This window comes from Centruroides sculpturatus, unplaced genomic scaffold (assembly GCF_000671375.1).
Source record: "Centruroides sculpturatus isolate CEXI.00-Female unplaced genomic scaffold, Cexi_2.0 scaffold263, whole genome shotgun sequence".
Taxonomy (NCBI): domain Eukaryota; kingdom Metazoa; phylum Arthropoda; class Arachnida; order Scorpiones; family Buthidae; genus Centruroides; species Centruroides sculpturatus.
This window is the reverse complement of record NW_019384587.1, coordinates 321,410-337,174: the sequence shown is the minus strand read 5'-3', so window position 1 is coordinate 337,174 and position 15,765 is coordinate 321,410. Positions and strand designations below refer to the sequence as shown.

At 32.8% G+C, this 15,765-nt stretch overlaps 1 long non-coding RNA gene across 6 annotated transcripts in view; it reads right to left on the bottom strand.

Annotated features, from left to right (window-relative positions):
* The window catches only part of LOC111624654, a 61,089-nt gene that overhangs the window by 6,300 nt on the left and 39,024 nt on the right, over positions 1-15,765 (bottom strand). For 3 of the 6 annotated variants that reach the window (XR_002756613.1, XR_002756616.1, XR_002756618.1), the window contains 2 exons: positions 15,512-15,574; positions 9,541-10,149 (listed from right to left, as the gene is read on the bottom strand). This is a non-coding gene — a long non-coding RNA (uncharacterized LOC111624654). Of the gene's footprint in view, positions 1-9,540; positions 10,150-11,310; positions 11,341-15,511; positions 15,575-15,765 lie in introns of those variants that run through there. The other 3 variants (XR_002756614.1, XR_002756615.1, XR_002756617.1) reach the window with 2 other exon arrangements.

Below are 15,765 nucleotides of genomic sequence, written 5' to 3'. Positions count from 1 at the left end.
GTTCCGTTCTTTATGAATCAATTTTGTAGGAATCATAGTTTACGGACTACGGCTGTTTGAAAGGTTTTCTTTCATAAAATTAATCGATTCTAGACTAATTCGACTCAACATTTCCAAAATACGTATATTTTTTAAAAAATAATCCGTATAAACTACGTTATAAACAAAAAATTGTAGGATTACTTACCGAGTGTGTACCCTTTGACTACGCTCGTTGCTAAAGCTTGGTTTCGTCGCGGAACAGCGCATCAAATTGCGGCCGCGATTTCTGATATTATTTTTCTGCGAAAACTTCGTTGACCTTTGGAGACATCATTAATATAAATAATTTTTATGGCCGTTAAATAAGAAATGTTTCTTTCACAAGAAATGTATAAAATTACAGTACTAAACAGACGATAGGTCGCCTAACTCGCCGTAGCGTGACGCTAGACGGCGAAAAATATATATTTAATTATAATAAAGTTACAATAAATTAAGTTAATATATAATTATATATACAGTACCTAATTTATATATAATTAATATATAATTATATGTACAGTACCTAATTTATATATAATTTATATAATACTGTCCAGACGATAGAAATCTCTCCGTAGCGTGGCGCTACGGACGGCGGGTAAGTAGTTCGGCTGCCCGATGACGTTTTACGTATTATAGGAGTTATTTTTAGTGTTGTTTACGGATAATGCCACAATTTTTATAGGAATCATAACTATAGGAAACGCTTTTATAGGGGGATCTACTGTATACTATTCTTCTAATAGAATCATTAACCTCCTATTTTACATTATAAGAGCCTCTTCTAATGCAAGATCTCATTATGATAATTTCCCTACTTTGTGATCTTTCTTTGCATATCACTAATTACTGTATTTGAATATAAATTTTTGTCAAAAATCTGTACAAAATAGCTAAGATGAATCAGGTTAAATCTAGTGTTTTTGAATACTTTACTACACAAATGGAAAGCATTTTGTGTGTAGCTTCCACCGGCTAAACCAGGTAAGGTTGGTGCTCTGTAAAGTGCATGCGTAAATCTGGCTATTTGAAAGCTGACAATACAGCGCTTCCATTCTGCCACTGATATCAAAATATACAGTAAAAATCTTATCGTTTTTTTTCACATGTATTGGGTTGTTTGGAAAGTAATTTCGTCTTTTTTTTACCACTAGACGGATTAGTTGTATTTTTCCCACCATTATCATTCTAAACCATATTATCATTATATATTTTGACAGCTAGCATTTTAAGGCTTATTTGTAAAAAATTTTGTTTGATTTTGTGCAAATGTTTATTTTTTGTGTCCCATCAAATATGGAAGATTGAAAGCAGCATTTCCGGCATATTTTGCTTTTTTATTACTGAAAAGGTAAGAATGCTGTTCAAGCGAGAAAAAAATTGTGTGATGTGTACAGAGATGTATTGACAGAACGACAGTGCCAAAACTGGTTTACAAAATTTTGTTCTGGCAATTTCAATATTGAAGATGCACCACGTTCTGGATGGCCAGTTGAAGCCAATGAAAAAATAAAGGTACTGATTGAAGCAAACTGCCGAATAACAACATATGAAATCACTAAGAGATTAAATTTGTCAAATTGAACTGTATGATTACTTGAAACAAATTGATTTTGTTTCAAAGCTTGATATATGGGTTCCACATGTTCTTAAAGAGAGATGCTCTCTTGGTGGGATTTTAAGGAAATTTTTTTTTTGGAGCTTTTACCAGACAATTTAACTATTAATTCGAAAGTGTACTGCCATCGAGTAAACAAATTGAGTAATATCATCAAACAGAAAAGGCGGCCAAAATTGATCAACAAAACAGGTGTAGTGTTTTACCACAATAACGTCAAATTTTACAAAAGTTTGGTAACTTGTCAGAAACTGTTATAACTTTAGATGGGACATGCTATCACACCAACCATATTTGCCAGATTGAACAAACTCAGATTATTACTTGTTCCAGTCTATACAAATTTTTTTAAACTGTAAGACATTTACTTGAAATGACAATGTCAAAAATCACTTGGATCAGTTTTTTGTAAGCAACAATCAAAACTTTTATGAATGTGAAATCATGCTACTACCAGAAACAATGACAACAGGTATTTGATCAAAATGGTCAATATATAATTCAATGAAATATTTATTTATCATAAAAATATTGTGTTTTTTCCCATGGAAAAAAACGAAATTACTTTCTGAACAACCCAATAGTATAGAAATTTGTAATAAGATAATACAGTAGAACTCGGCCTAATGTGGACAGAAGGGTGGCCGAGTTATCGAGAATGGGGTTAAAAAAGAATAAGTACGAGTGTTTCCTCAGAAAATACTGTACTGTACTTGTATGTATTGTTTGCATGAGAATACAACAGAATAAACTGCCTAAATACCCTTAAACAAAGGAAAAGTACATACTTTATGAAGGCCTTTACTACATGAAAATGAAAATTAATGAATACACAGTGTACAGTAATTTACCTGATAAGACAGACTTCAGAAAAATACTTTATGAGGCATAAAGCTGTCTATAGTGAAAATTAACTACGGGTTTTTTCGCCCTGCCAGGATGTGGCCGGGTTATCGAGTGCCGAGTTTTTGGGACTCTACTGTATTTTATTATAACTGCATTATGTAATTTTAATTATATGAAAATAATCATACAATATGTATTCATTTTTTAAAAAATACAAGGGAAGCGGCGCTTCCACCACTTCCAATGACAGCACGCCACTGTCAACACTGCAAATGTTCCTGTACCACTTTCACTGAATACAAATGTTACAGAACAGACCTTTGCTCAGGAATTCCTGAACCGATGGAGGATGATAATTTCCTATTATAAATTCTCTAGACCAGGGGTCATCAACCTATGGAACACAAGACAATTTTCAGTGACACTCTGATTTGTGACCGCAGGGTCGGTACCTCTTTGGCACCAGGATGACACCACTATCTTTATGGACAGACACAGAAACTTTCGTTCTCGTGGAGCGGTCGCGTACGTAATAGGTTAGGTTCGGATTGGAGACGGAAGGAGAACTCCGGAAGAAATGCACTCCACAAGGTTATTCATTTAACAAATACTCATCTATATATATATATATAAAAATGGACATGTATGTTCCTATATCTCACTTTTTCGCCAAAACTACACATCGCACGTGAATGGTGTTTGTATGTGGTGGTAGCCCCAAGTCTCCATTCGTGCATAGGGGTGGTTGCGTCTCGATAGCTATAAGGGTGCGGGAGATATGAGGCTAAAAGTAGTTGAAAGTGGCTTTCTNCGCCAAAACTACACATCGCACGTGAATGGTGTTTGTATGTGGTGGTAGCCCCAAGTCTCCATTCGTGCATAGGGGTGGTTGCGTCTCGATAGCTATAAGGGTGCAGGAGATATGAGGCTAAAAGTAGTTGAAAGTGGCTTTCTATTTCGAATGTTTTGTTAGATTTTTTCGAATTTGTTTGAATTAAATTCGAACATAAAATTTGAATTGATTCGATTATAGAACGATTGAAAACGTTCCAGAAACGTTGAAATTTGTTCGTTTGACTAAACGTAAAAATTCTCTAATTAGTCTGGAAACGGGGGATCTAATTCTTGCATTTTGTGAAAACGGGTAAGATTAGCTATAATGTAATTATCTTAATCTTCACTATTGTTACTTTTTGCCCAGCGAAGCAAGTCCTTGCAGCTACATTCTAGATTACTTAGAAAAACAGTCTTTTATATAAATAAAAAAAACTATACTATTACATACAAATAAAAACCCAGCGAAGCGGGATCTTGCAGCTAGTTTAATTATAAAGATTATTTACAGGATTAGGACTGTTTACAGGATTGCGTGTCGCTAAACTATCGAACAGCTCGAGAGAGAGAGAGTTTACATGAGGTTTGCGTGGCGATAAATACCTGGAGTCTGATGAGGTCCTTGTTGAAGGATTCCCGTGGAGGTCAAGTTTAGGCATTGATTAAAGTTCAGGTGCTTGAGGCAGATTGTGTTCAAGGTTTAATCCAAGTTAAGTCAGGTCAGGTGTTTATCTTGGTTAAAAGTTCAGGAGTGGCTATGTCGGGACTCACACACACAACAAAAGGTTCACAGAAAAAGTGCTGATTGTCAACACCCCCTCCAATTTATATGGGGGGTCTCTTCTGGGTTTTTCCACTTACTCATTCAAAGATTTAGTATGTTGGGTTTAATCATTATATATATTACATTATATTTTTATTGGTACTAAAATTTTATAAGTACATACCCTGGCACCGCTTTTGGCATTACCAGTAGGTTTAATCAATGATTTTTTTCTCATTGAGTTCAAGTGACACAGTTGATGTGTCACTTCCAACAAGGAACTAATTCCGTGGGAAACAGTTTAATTGCCGAATTTCAGTAATCAGTAATTTTTTTGAAAAATTATCTGAATTTGAACAACAAAATATTATATTAATTTAAAGTTTCTTCCTTAATAATAAAGTTTCTTCCAATTTCAACTCTCACAGATTGAATAGAAAGGTAGTAAAGATTATATTTTAATTGTTAATTACACATTTAAATGGAAATCATAGTTCAGTGCAGGCCATGATACATTATCTCTTGCTTGTATATTTATTCTTCCATGTTTTGAAACTGTGTCGTATCTATTATATTTGTTCTATAATTTTTATATAGCTCAATAATGATCACTTGGCACAATTCACTTCTTTATTTCAATTCTGTTGAAATAAAGAAGTGAATTGTGCCAAGTGATCATTATTGTGCTATATAATGCTTATAGAACAAAAAAAAAAAAATTGCATATTTATATTACAGCACATGAGTTTATGCTCTGTGTCACTTAACTTCACTTAACAACTTGGACTTCAAAATTATATATTTTTGAAGTTATTATAACTGGACCAATTTTGATAATATATATATATATATATACAGTAATAAAATTGATAGAATCATGTCCGCACCCAGAATAACACTATAACTTGAGTTCGTCATAACAGCATTGAAAGCTTGCCGACCCCTGCTCTAGATCAATGAGGCATATTTCATCTTAACTGGGCAGCTAAATGTGAACAAATTCAATGCACAGTAGTCATTTTCATTGAACTATGTCCATTGGTCTGACACCAATTTCCGTGACATGCCAATGCCACTACACATAGCAAAAGTGGCAGCTGATTTTCTCCTGGTACCACTGTTTTTCAAAAACCTGTCACCCACATATGTACCATCACAGCCACAAGCTATGCATTAATGCTGTCCATGCACTTGATTCCAGAGTTGTTGGCATGTAATACTTTGCAGAAAGTGAAGATAAAGTCTCTTTTTTTCACTTTCAATACACAGGGCAGTAAAAAGTTCATAATAACTTTGCTTTTTCATTTTTTTAATGAATTTTTATTGTATTGAAATGCAGTTTGCACTAAAATATTCCCATGATAGGGATTTTTTTGTTTGACAGAAAAAATTGTTCTTTGAATACCTTTGGTGCCTTTTATTGGAAACTTCCATTCATAAGGCAATGAAAATGACTACTGTGCATTGAATTTGTTTATTGCATCAGCAACTCTATAACAAGTTTTTGCAATGCCCTCCACCACAAGGTATAAAACAATTGAAGCAAAAGTAAAATTTTTCCAAATCAATGCAATTTTGACAAAATATTTTAATCAAATTGCACAAATAAAAACTTTCTAATGATTGTGTTATCCAAAAACCTTTTTTTGAACTTTAACGATGATCAAATTCATTGTGTAAGACCTCATTTATTAGTGTCTTGGTGCTGATTCAGCAATAAAAATCCGCATAATCTGAACAGCTCTTTTTATAAGTTCTTTTCTACCACGTGTCATAAAATCTACGGGTTTTGAAAAACCGCAGAATGCAAACCCTTTGTCCCAGTCATGAGACAGTTAAAAGTTTTCTGCTAGTGTGGAATTAGTTTTATGGACAGCAGCTGCCTTAAACAGGCTGCTGTGTCTTGAAGTGGGCGGGACTTCGCGTGTAGCTCTACCGCTAGATATTGCTGCCATGCCATGAAGTATATTCTTACCTCTGCATGTAGCACTTCTCAAGCAACAGAGGGTTGAGGTGGACGATGAGTGTCATTAGTAAGTCTAGCCTTAGATGACTTCTTGAAGGGTTGAAAGAACAGAAAGGTGAGTCGGGCAATAGCATGCATTTGAGTTAAAATAACTCGAATGTAAGATTAATTTCGTTCAGGAAAAGTAAGTTGGCCTTATTATTTATATTTTATGCATCTNGTAAAATTTTTTACTTTGGGAATGTTAAAATGTTAAATTATTCATAATATTCTAATTAATTAAATAAACTCAAAATGTTACTCAAAATATTAACAAAATAAACTCAAAATTAATTAAATAAACTGTTATGAGTGACAGTAAACAAATGTCTCAATATCACTTCTCTAGTTTCTTATTGTTTATACATCATAAGTAGAATCTGCTTAACCTGACACAGGCCACTGTAAGTAGCAAAAAATGTTTTGTTTTTTAAACAGTAAATGCTGGAAATTACGAGGAAGGTGTAAAATTTTGTGTTTATAAAATATAGTTATTACCTCCTAAAGCTGGAACTAAGTACAGTGGGTGATCAGTTAACGAACAAATTGGATAATGAACACTTTCGAGAAAGATTTTTATGTTCGGACAACAAACATATGATCGGATAACGAACACCCCACAGAACAAACACAGAAGAAGCGATGTAAAATAATGAATACCGATTGGTCTTCCCTTGTCTTCGAGCAACAATTCGAAACTTTTCAGAGTGCGGGAGACGTCGACATCGATGCTCAACCCGGTATATACCGAATGGATAGTATTCCTCCGAACTTTGAAACTCTACCTTGAAATTCCAGCCTTTTATTTTTCTGACAAAAACAATTATTTTATGTATTCACGAGACTGTCGGGTAGGCACTCATTAAGTTTTGCATCTGTTTTTTTTTTTGAAAGGTGAGAGTATAATAGCAAAGGTAGAGAGTGGGCAGAAGATGCCTAAAGTTGCTGGGCAGTATGGCGTGAATAGGTCTACAGTAGGCCGGAGTTCAATCTTATTTAAGAAAGATACTGTATAATCAAGAAGACTCAAGCAGCTAACACAGTAACAAAAATCACATCTGAGAAATAAAGAACATTGAAGAGTTCATAATGGAACCTGAAATGGATCTGACAACAGAATAATGCCAAGAAACTCGGCGAGATATGTTTTCTTCTGAAAAAGAGGATTAATGCTGATATCTGCTATTAAAGATCTTTTGAAGAAATGGGAGGATGTCAGAACAACGGTCTTAAAAACGGTCTTAATGCATCCAAACTAGGTCGAGGCTTGGGGATTTCTACAATTACAATGCTATTAATTATATCTGAAAAAATCCTGAAGAAGAGAGAAAAGCAATCGACATTAGACAGATTCTTTAATCCTTTCAAACGGAAAAAACATGACTAATAAAAACGCAAGACTGTGTATGTATGCATTTTTATTATTACAATAAATAAATGTAGTAAGAAAGTATATATTTTTTATTTTTGGGGGTCTCCAAAATTCATTAAATTCCCATTAAAACCTATGGTAAATCGATAATCGGTTAACGAACAATTCGGATAGCGAATAGAGTCTTGGAACAGATTATGTTCATTAATCAATCACCCACTGTATTTTCCCTTTTCATAACTAATAAAACAAGTAAAGATACATTAAAGTTATAAAATAAGAATAATAAAATTGTAAACTATAATGTAATTAATTATTTCAGTTTTATAAACAAACTTTATATTTTAAACAATTCCAAAAACAAAATTTTAAGGAATATAAAATACACATTTTTAATAAAAAGTAAAATGTGTAAACCCATGTAATTTACAATTTTTTATCTAATGTAAAAATTATATTGATTTAAAAATAGGTTTACTCACAGAGATTAACTAGCAATCTTGTAATTTGCAGTCAAGCACATGAGTATGCTTTCCAAAATCTTTCGATGATGATTCCCAAGTCCCTTGGGATTTTTTAATTTTAATTTTCTTGAAAATATTTCAGAAGCACACTTTCTTCCCTTTGCTCAATAAAGGCTCATACCAAGGTTTATCCACACAAACAATATCATTAAAAGCTGTGATGACCATATTGTGAGCTCTCCTTGTTAGCTGTTTTTACTGATAGGCACTTAGCCTTATAGAATACAATATTAGAAAAGTCAGAATATTCACATAAAAATTCCTCTTTTAAAAAATATCACAAAATACTTTTTCTTCTTAAACTTTATGCTCTATAGATATAAAGAAACCTTTTAAAGTCATTTCTTCAATATTGGGGGAACCATGAACTATTGCACATGTAATTAAAGGGGAGGGGATTTGCCAAAAGTACACTGTTGTACATGAAAGGGAGTAAGAGGTTCAAAAACTGTAAATGCATTTAATGGACAGCCCATAAGCAGGGGCTGCTTTGAATAGTGCCAAAACCATCACCTGGCAGTATTTTTATTAAAGTGGCGATAAAAACTCTATTCTGCTTGTTTTGACATTCGGCATGAAATTGAGTCAAAAATCACACTTCAGGAAAAACAACAGAATGTCAAGCTTCCATGCAATAAGAGGAGTCCGATGACATAATGTGGTAAATTCAGGCAGAAAGGTAGGAAGTGACATTGAGAAGCAAAGGCAGTTTTGTGCAATGCCACCCAGCATTTCCAAATTGAGGATTTTTTGTGGGTAACTTTTTTCACTTTGATTCTTTTTCAGCAGACTAAAATAAAACAGTATTTCACAAGTTCTGAACTTGTGCTGTTTAAACATTATGATAAAATGTGTTATTTGGAATTATTCCTATTTCTAAATGATAGCTTAACACATTATTTTTGCTTTCCTTACTCCAAAATGATACTAATTAATAATGCAAGTGTATGTATTCATAAGTAAAACTAGTGGCAATAGATAATTTGAAGTAGCCCAAAAAAAATTTTTTTTTTAAACTGACAAAATGGTTGGTGATATTTTTAAATTTTCCAGAGTGATCCCAATATAAATTGCTTTTTATTTGGACTATTCTAATGAAACTACTCTAATTCTAAGCTTATTAGCATCAAATATATGCAACAGAATCAACTCTAATTCTCCTCCAGCATTACTGCTCTATATGAAGCCTTAATATGAAAAAAATTTTATAATTTATGTAAAAATTTCAAANTATTTGAGGATTCCTATAACGCGAAATTCTTATAAAGCGGAACGTATCTACCGCGTTATAGGGGGGGGGTCTACTGTAGTGTCATGGGTAACTTTTTAAACTTTAATATGTTTCTTTTTTTTTTTAAACTGTCTTATTTAATGCAAAGAAAATGTTATAATTATTTAAATATGAATATGTAAGTTTTGCTCCATTCATTCTGAAGTTTCTTTTGAATGCTCTCCATAAGATTTTTGACAGTACGTCCTTCTACTGTAGTGTCATGGGTAACTTTTTAAACTTTAATATGTTTCTTTTTTTTTTTAAACTGTCTTATTTAATGCAAAATAAATGTTATAATTATTTAAATCTGAATATGTAAGTTTTGCTCCATTCATTCTGAAGTTTCTTTTGAATGCTCTCCATAAGATTTTTGACAGTACGTCCTTCAATCATTGTGACTGCTCTTTTCTACTTCAGAGAAAAACTTTTAATGTCTTTTTCAGTTTTGTTCTGTTTTTTACAAAACATCAAAATCTTTCTATTGGTTGGCATTGTAGTATGTTTGGTGGATGTGTCTTGAGGTACAAAATTGATTCTGTGCCATTCCAGCCAACTTACTGTGAATTTTATATAGTGTATTGTTGCCAAATCTGGCCAAAACTAAGTATGGCCATTGCAATTTCTTTAAAAAATCATCTTCCTTTTTTAACATTCATTAATATAAATTTCAGCACTAATATTTCCTTTTGTTACAAATGACAAACTTTCAATCCATGCTGGCAAATTGCTTGTCATACCAGATATTCTGAGCCAAACTTTTCAACACCAATCAATGTTTGAGTTTCTAGAACTTCTCCTTCAAACATTGTATAATAGCACGAGCCTGGAGCCTTCACATATGTTTCATCATCTGCTTAGTTCTGAATTTCCAATTTGATTTATTCAATTGCCTGAAGATAATAAGATTAATTAATTATAACACATAAAATAAAAGTAATAAATATCAGCTTGTACTTTTGATAGGTTAAAAAGCCTAACATCTAAAAGACAGAAATTTCCTCTTTTTTATATTGATAATTTTGATAAACTTCTTAAACTTTCATAATCAAAATTTTAACAAATGTATACTCAATTGTAAAATCAATTGTTTCTAAGTACAATAGAAAAATTTTTATCATACATACATAACCAAATTCAAACCTTAACCAAATATCTAAAAGCCAGATTTTTGGGATGTAATTACATTGGATTATTTGTGTTTTTATGAACTACAGAGGTTCTGTATCTTCACAAAATTGGTTTGTTATCTCGATTAGCCACAGATTAGAGGAGTCACCTGATTATATTGAACATATAGATAAAATTAATCATGCTTTCTATTTATCAGATGACTGAAAAAACTGCATGCAATTTTTTGATATTATTTTAATGAAAATTACACAGGCAAAGTTGCAGTTATGTGCATGCATTGATACACTGCCAATAACATGTCATGCTGAATTGGGTGACATCAAGAAGGCATGAAAGGCAGTTCTTGAAACAGTGAAGAGTAAAGAAAAGATGGCTACTTCGACTGCTGTTATTTGAGGGTGGTTGGTTACTCTATGAGTTTAAACTGGGCACTAATGAAATGCAAGCAAGATATGTAGATCATTTGGAGAGAACATGGCCCAAAAGTGGTTCAGAATATTTGCACTGGATGATGAGTCTCTTGAAGATGTATCTCATGAGGGAAGACTGCACATCATTGATGAAGATGAACTGAATCATTCGCACTAGCATCACCTAGGAAAAGCCTGAAAACTAAGTACAGTAGATCCCCCTATAAGACGGTAGATACGTTCCGTTCTTTATGAATCAATTTTGTAGGAATCATAGTTTACGGACTACGGCTGTTTGAAAGGTTTTCTTTCATAAAATTAATCGATTCTAGACTAATTCGACTCAACATTTCCAAAATACGTATATTTTTTAAAAAATAATCCGTATAAACTACGTTATAAACAAAAAATTGTAGGATTACTTACCGAGTGTGTACCCTTTGACTACGCTCGTTGCTAAAGCTTGGTTTCGTCGCGGAACAGCGCATCAAATTGCGGCCGCGATTTCTGATATTATTTTTCTGCGAAAACTTCGTTGACCTTTGGAGACATCATTAATATAAATAATTTTTATGGCCGTTAAATAAGAAATGTTTCTTTCACAAGAAATGTATAAAATTACAGTACTAAACAGACGATAGGTCGCCTAACTCGCCGTAGCGTGACGCTAGACGGCGAAAAATATATATTTAATTATAATAAAGTTACAATAAATTAAGTTAATATATAATTATATATACAGTACCTAATTTATATATAATTAATATATAATTAAATGTACAGTACCTAATTTATATATAATTTATATAATACTGTCCAGACGATAGAAATCTCTCCGTAGCGTGGCGCTACGGACGGCGGGTAAGTAGTTCGGCTGCCCGATGACGTTTTACGTATTATAGGAGTTATTTTTACCGTTGTTTACGGATAATGCCACAATTTTTATAGGAATCATAACTATAGGAAACGCTTTTATAGGGGGATCTACTGTAAATGGGTTTCACATGAACGAAGTGCCAATAATCTCCAGAGGTTCATGATCTGTTGTCACTGTTTTCATGACACAATAATGAACCATTTTTGGACTGGTTGTTGATGTGTGATGAAAAATAAATTACATGTTACAACACCGAACATTCCCATCATTGGATATTGTCCAATGAATCTCTACTACATACAACAAAGCCTGACATCCTTCAAAAAAACTTTGTTATGTGTCTGATGCACTACAGCTGGAATCATTCAATATGCTTCTTCTCCCTGGCCAAACAATCACTGCAGATGTATACTCAGCACAACTACAGTGAGTTCAAGATGCACTGCTGCAAAAAAGCCTATACTTATTAGTTGCAAAAGTGCCGTATTCTTTCAGGACAATGTTCAATCTTACACAGCATGAGAGACCTGAGACAAGTTCCATAGTCTTGGTTGGGGGGAAATTTATCCCAACCTCCACATTCACCAGACATATCACCATCAGCACAATCATATGTGCAACTGACAGTTCTGAAACAGAACAGCACTGGAAATGGAGGTGAAGATTTCTTCACTTTTATAGATCAGGACATTTTTGGAATAATATTTATAAACTTGTATCTTGTTGGGAAAAGGTTGTAGATTATGATGTTGCTTACTTTACTGAATAAAATATTTTCATTCACTTTTTACATACATTTTAATTTTAACCTCAAAAACCACATAAACTTTTTGGTCACCTGATGATATAATGATTTATGCATTTTTGAAGAAATATAAGAAATATATACAGATTGTTTTTTTTTAACTGAAGGTACTCAGAAACATCTGTAGAGCAATCTAACAGCCAAACTGTTGCCAAATTTGGGAGAGTGACTAAGAACGACATGGGAAAGAAATTCTGCAAAGGAAAAAAGTAGTAATTTACCAGTAGGGGTGGCTTTGGCGCAGCTGTAGCAAAACAGCTAAGAATTTGCATAACGCGCTGGTAACACCTCAAAATCCAAATTCACAATGACGTGGTCGACAGCAGTGCCACCTAATTGGAGCTTAAAAGACAAGGACAAAAGTCCAAAGCGCATTCCAGACTTCAGCAGAGTTCAACATGCATCTTTCATTACCTCAGTGTGCGTTGCTTGTGAAACTTTATTATCTTAACCAATCGAGCGCACTGGGCGCTCTTCGTGAGTTTAGAACCTGTAACAACCTGTTCAGAGGTCGTCTATCAATTAATGCATTGAAAGACTTGATAAAGAAATTTGAAGAGACAGGATCCTTAGCAGTTCGGCCTGGTAGAGGGCAAAAACCGGCGTCTGCACAGACAGTTAGTGATGTTGCGATTGCACTCGTTGAAGGTTCTAAACCCTGGATTTAACCCCATGTGACTTTTTCCTGTGAGGTTACTTATAATCCAAGGTCTATCTAGGTGGTGTCCCCAATTTGATGACCTTGAAGGACAACATTTCTCAAACTGTGATGAACATTCCTGCGGACATGTTATGTTCGGCCTCAGAGAACACGGTGTTCAGGATGCAATGTGTTGTCCAGCAGGATGGTGGTCACATTGAAAGAGAGAGAAGGTTATTTGCTGATTAATTAAACTTTCATTATTGCACTGAAACCTCTGTCTGATTATTCATTCATGTGTTTGTTAATTGCAACTGGGTTTTAGGCAAATTCTTAGCTGTTTCGCTACAGCAGTGCCAAATCCACCCCTACTGGCAAATTTAGGTACTACTTTTTTTCTTTGCCATGTCATCCTTAGTCACTCTCCCAAATTTGGCGACAGTCCGGCTGTTAGATTGCTCTACAAATGTCTCTGAGTACCATCAGTTTAAAAAAAAACACCCTGTATATTATAAAAAGGGCACAATTACTGTTAGCAAGACATATTGTTTAATACAGAATTATTGAAAGAAATGAATAAAATCATTCAAAACCCAAACCTTGCTAAGTTTAGTTTTAATATTATCATGTTGTTATACTATATTGTTTAGAATTACAATTTCAAGCATGACAGCTTAACTTTTTATTTGTACATATTTCTATATTAATAAATACAGTGGGTGATTGGTTAATGAACATAATCAGTTCCAAGATTTTGTTCGCTATCTGAATTGTTCATTAACCAATTATCAATTTACCATAGGTTTCTATGGAAATTTGATTAATTTGTTCTAGAGACCCCCAAAAAATAAAATATATATACTTTATTACTACATTTATTTATATGTAATAATAAAAATACATTAATAAAAATGCAAGACTGTGTATATGTCATGTTTTTTCCATTTGTGGGAGTTAAAGAATCTGTCTAATGTTGATTGCTTTTCTGTCTTCTTCATGATTTTTCAGAAGTAATTAATAGCATTGTAATTGTAGAGATCCCTAGGCCTATTAACCTCAACCTGGTTTGGATGCTATTTTAAGACCGTTGTTCTGACATCTTCCCACTTCTTCAAAAGATCTTTAATAGCAGATATCAGCATAAATCTGCTTTTTCAGAAGAAAATGTAAAAGAATTGTTTCTGTCAGAAATATAAAAGGCTGGAATTACAAGGGAGAGTTTCAAAGTTCGGGGGAATATTATCCGATTAGTATATACTGGTAGAACGTCAATGTTGACGTCTCCCACGCTCTGAAAAGTTTTGAATTGTTGCCTGAAGACAAAGGAAGACCAATCGGTACTCGTTATTTTACGTAGCTTCTTCTTGTGTTTGTTTGTTCAGTGATGTGTTCGTTGTCCAATTTGTTCGTTAACCGATCACCCACTGTATTTTCATTTGCTACAACTTATTTTAATATTCAAATTTATCAACATTTACATAGTTTTAACATTAAAGTCATGTTGATTAAAAAGTTCAATTAAATAATTGAGTAATTATAACTTTTTTTTTAAATGAGCAGTGTTCAATGTTTTTCTGTAAATTTACTTGGAAAAAAAGATTCAAACCAAGGTTCAAAATTCAGTACAGTATATATGTACAGTACTGTATATACAGAATGTGATAATCTATTCAATGCTGTTTGGACAAATATGTAGCAGTCCAAATTCAACCAAATTTTGTATGTTGACATTTCTGCACATGTTAAAAATATTTAGTTTCAAATCTCACCATTACAGGATATGTGATGATACAAGCAGCAAAAAAAATCATTTTTAAGGTGTATTCTTGGAGTATACTTGCAGCATTGGTATTGTTTTCATTAAATAACTTCATACAAAAGACATTCCATATGCTAAAAACAGTTTTACACTCAAATTGACCATAGTATGTGTGCATTATGAAATTTAGGAACTAAATATTCTTCTGGCAGAAATCTCTTCTGTGTATCCAGAAAGGTCAGAATATAAAACTTTGTTGAGTTTCAATTGCTACACGTCCCTCCAGACAGCACCAAATAGGAATACTTTAATTACAGTCACTGGCATATATTATACGGACCTCGAGCCAAATGACCCAGATAAAATAGGTGTATTTTAGAACATCAGAGGGTGAACATCCAATGAAAAATGCAAATAATCATTGAAAAAAAATAATTTTGACTAAAGGTAGATGGTTAATCTGCCATCCTAAACTGATGTTAATTTCATTAAATTTAGAATTAAAAGATTTTTTAATGAATTTAATTTAAACAAATATAAATTTTAATCCTAAAATGAAAATATAATAATAATGTATATAGAAATTTTAACTATCATAAATATATTGAGCATAGAATAATTGAAACTTACCTATTAGATAGGACAGCTCATATTTGGAATTTAATTAAACAAATTATTGAAATAGGCTTAAACCTGTAAAAATAAAAGATTTTCAATAAAATAAAATATTTTAAAAAATGCTTTATTTGTAACAATTACTTTTACATTCTATTCCTAAAATATTTCTGTTTAAAAAATAAAATAGTTTATCATCATTATTTTGTTTCTGTTACTATGTGAAATATTCTCAAAATAATGAATATTTTATGAATATTTCAACTGAA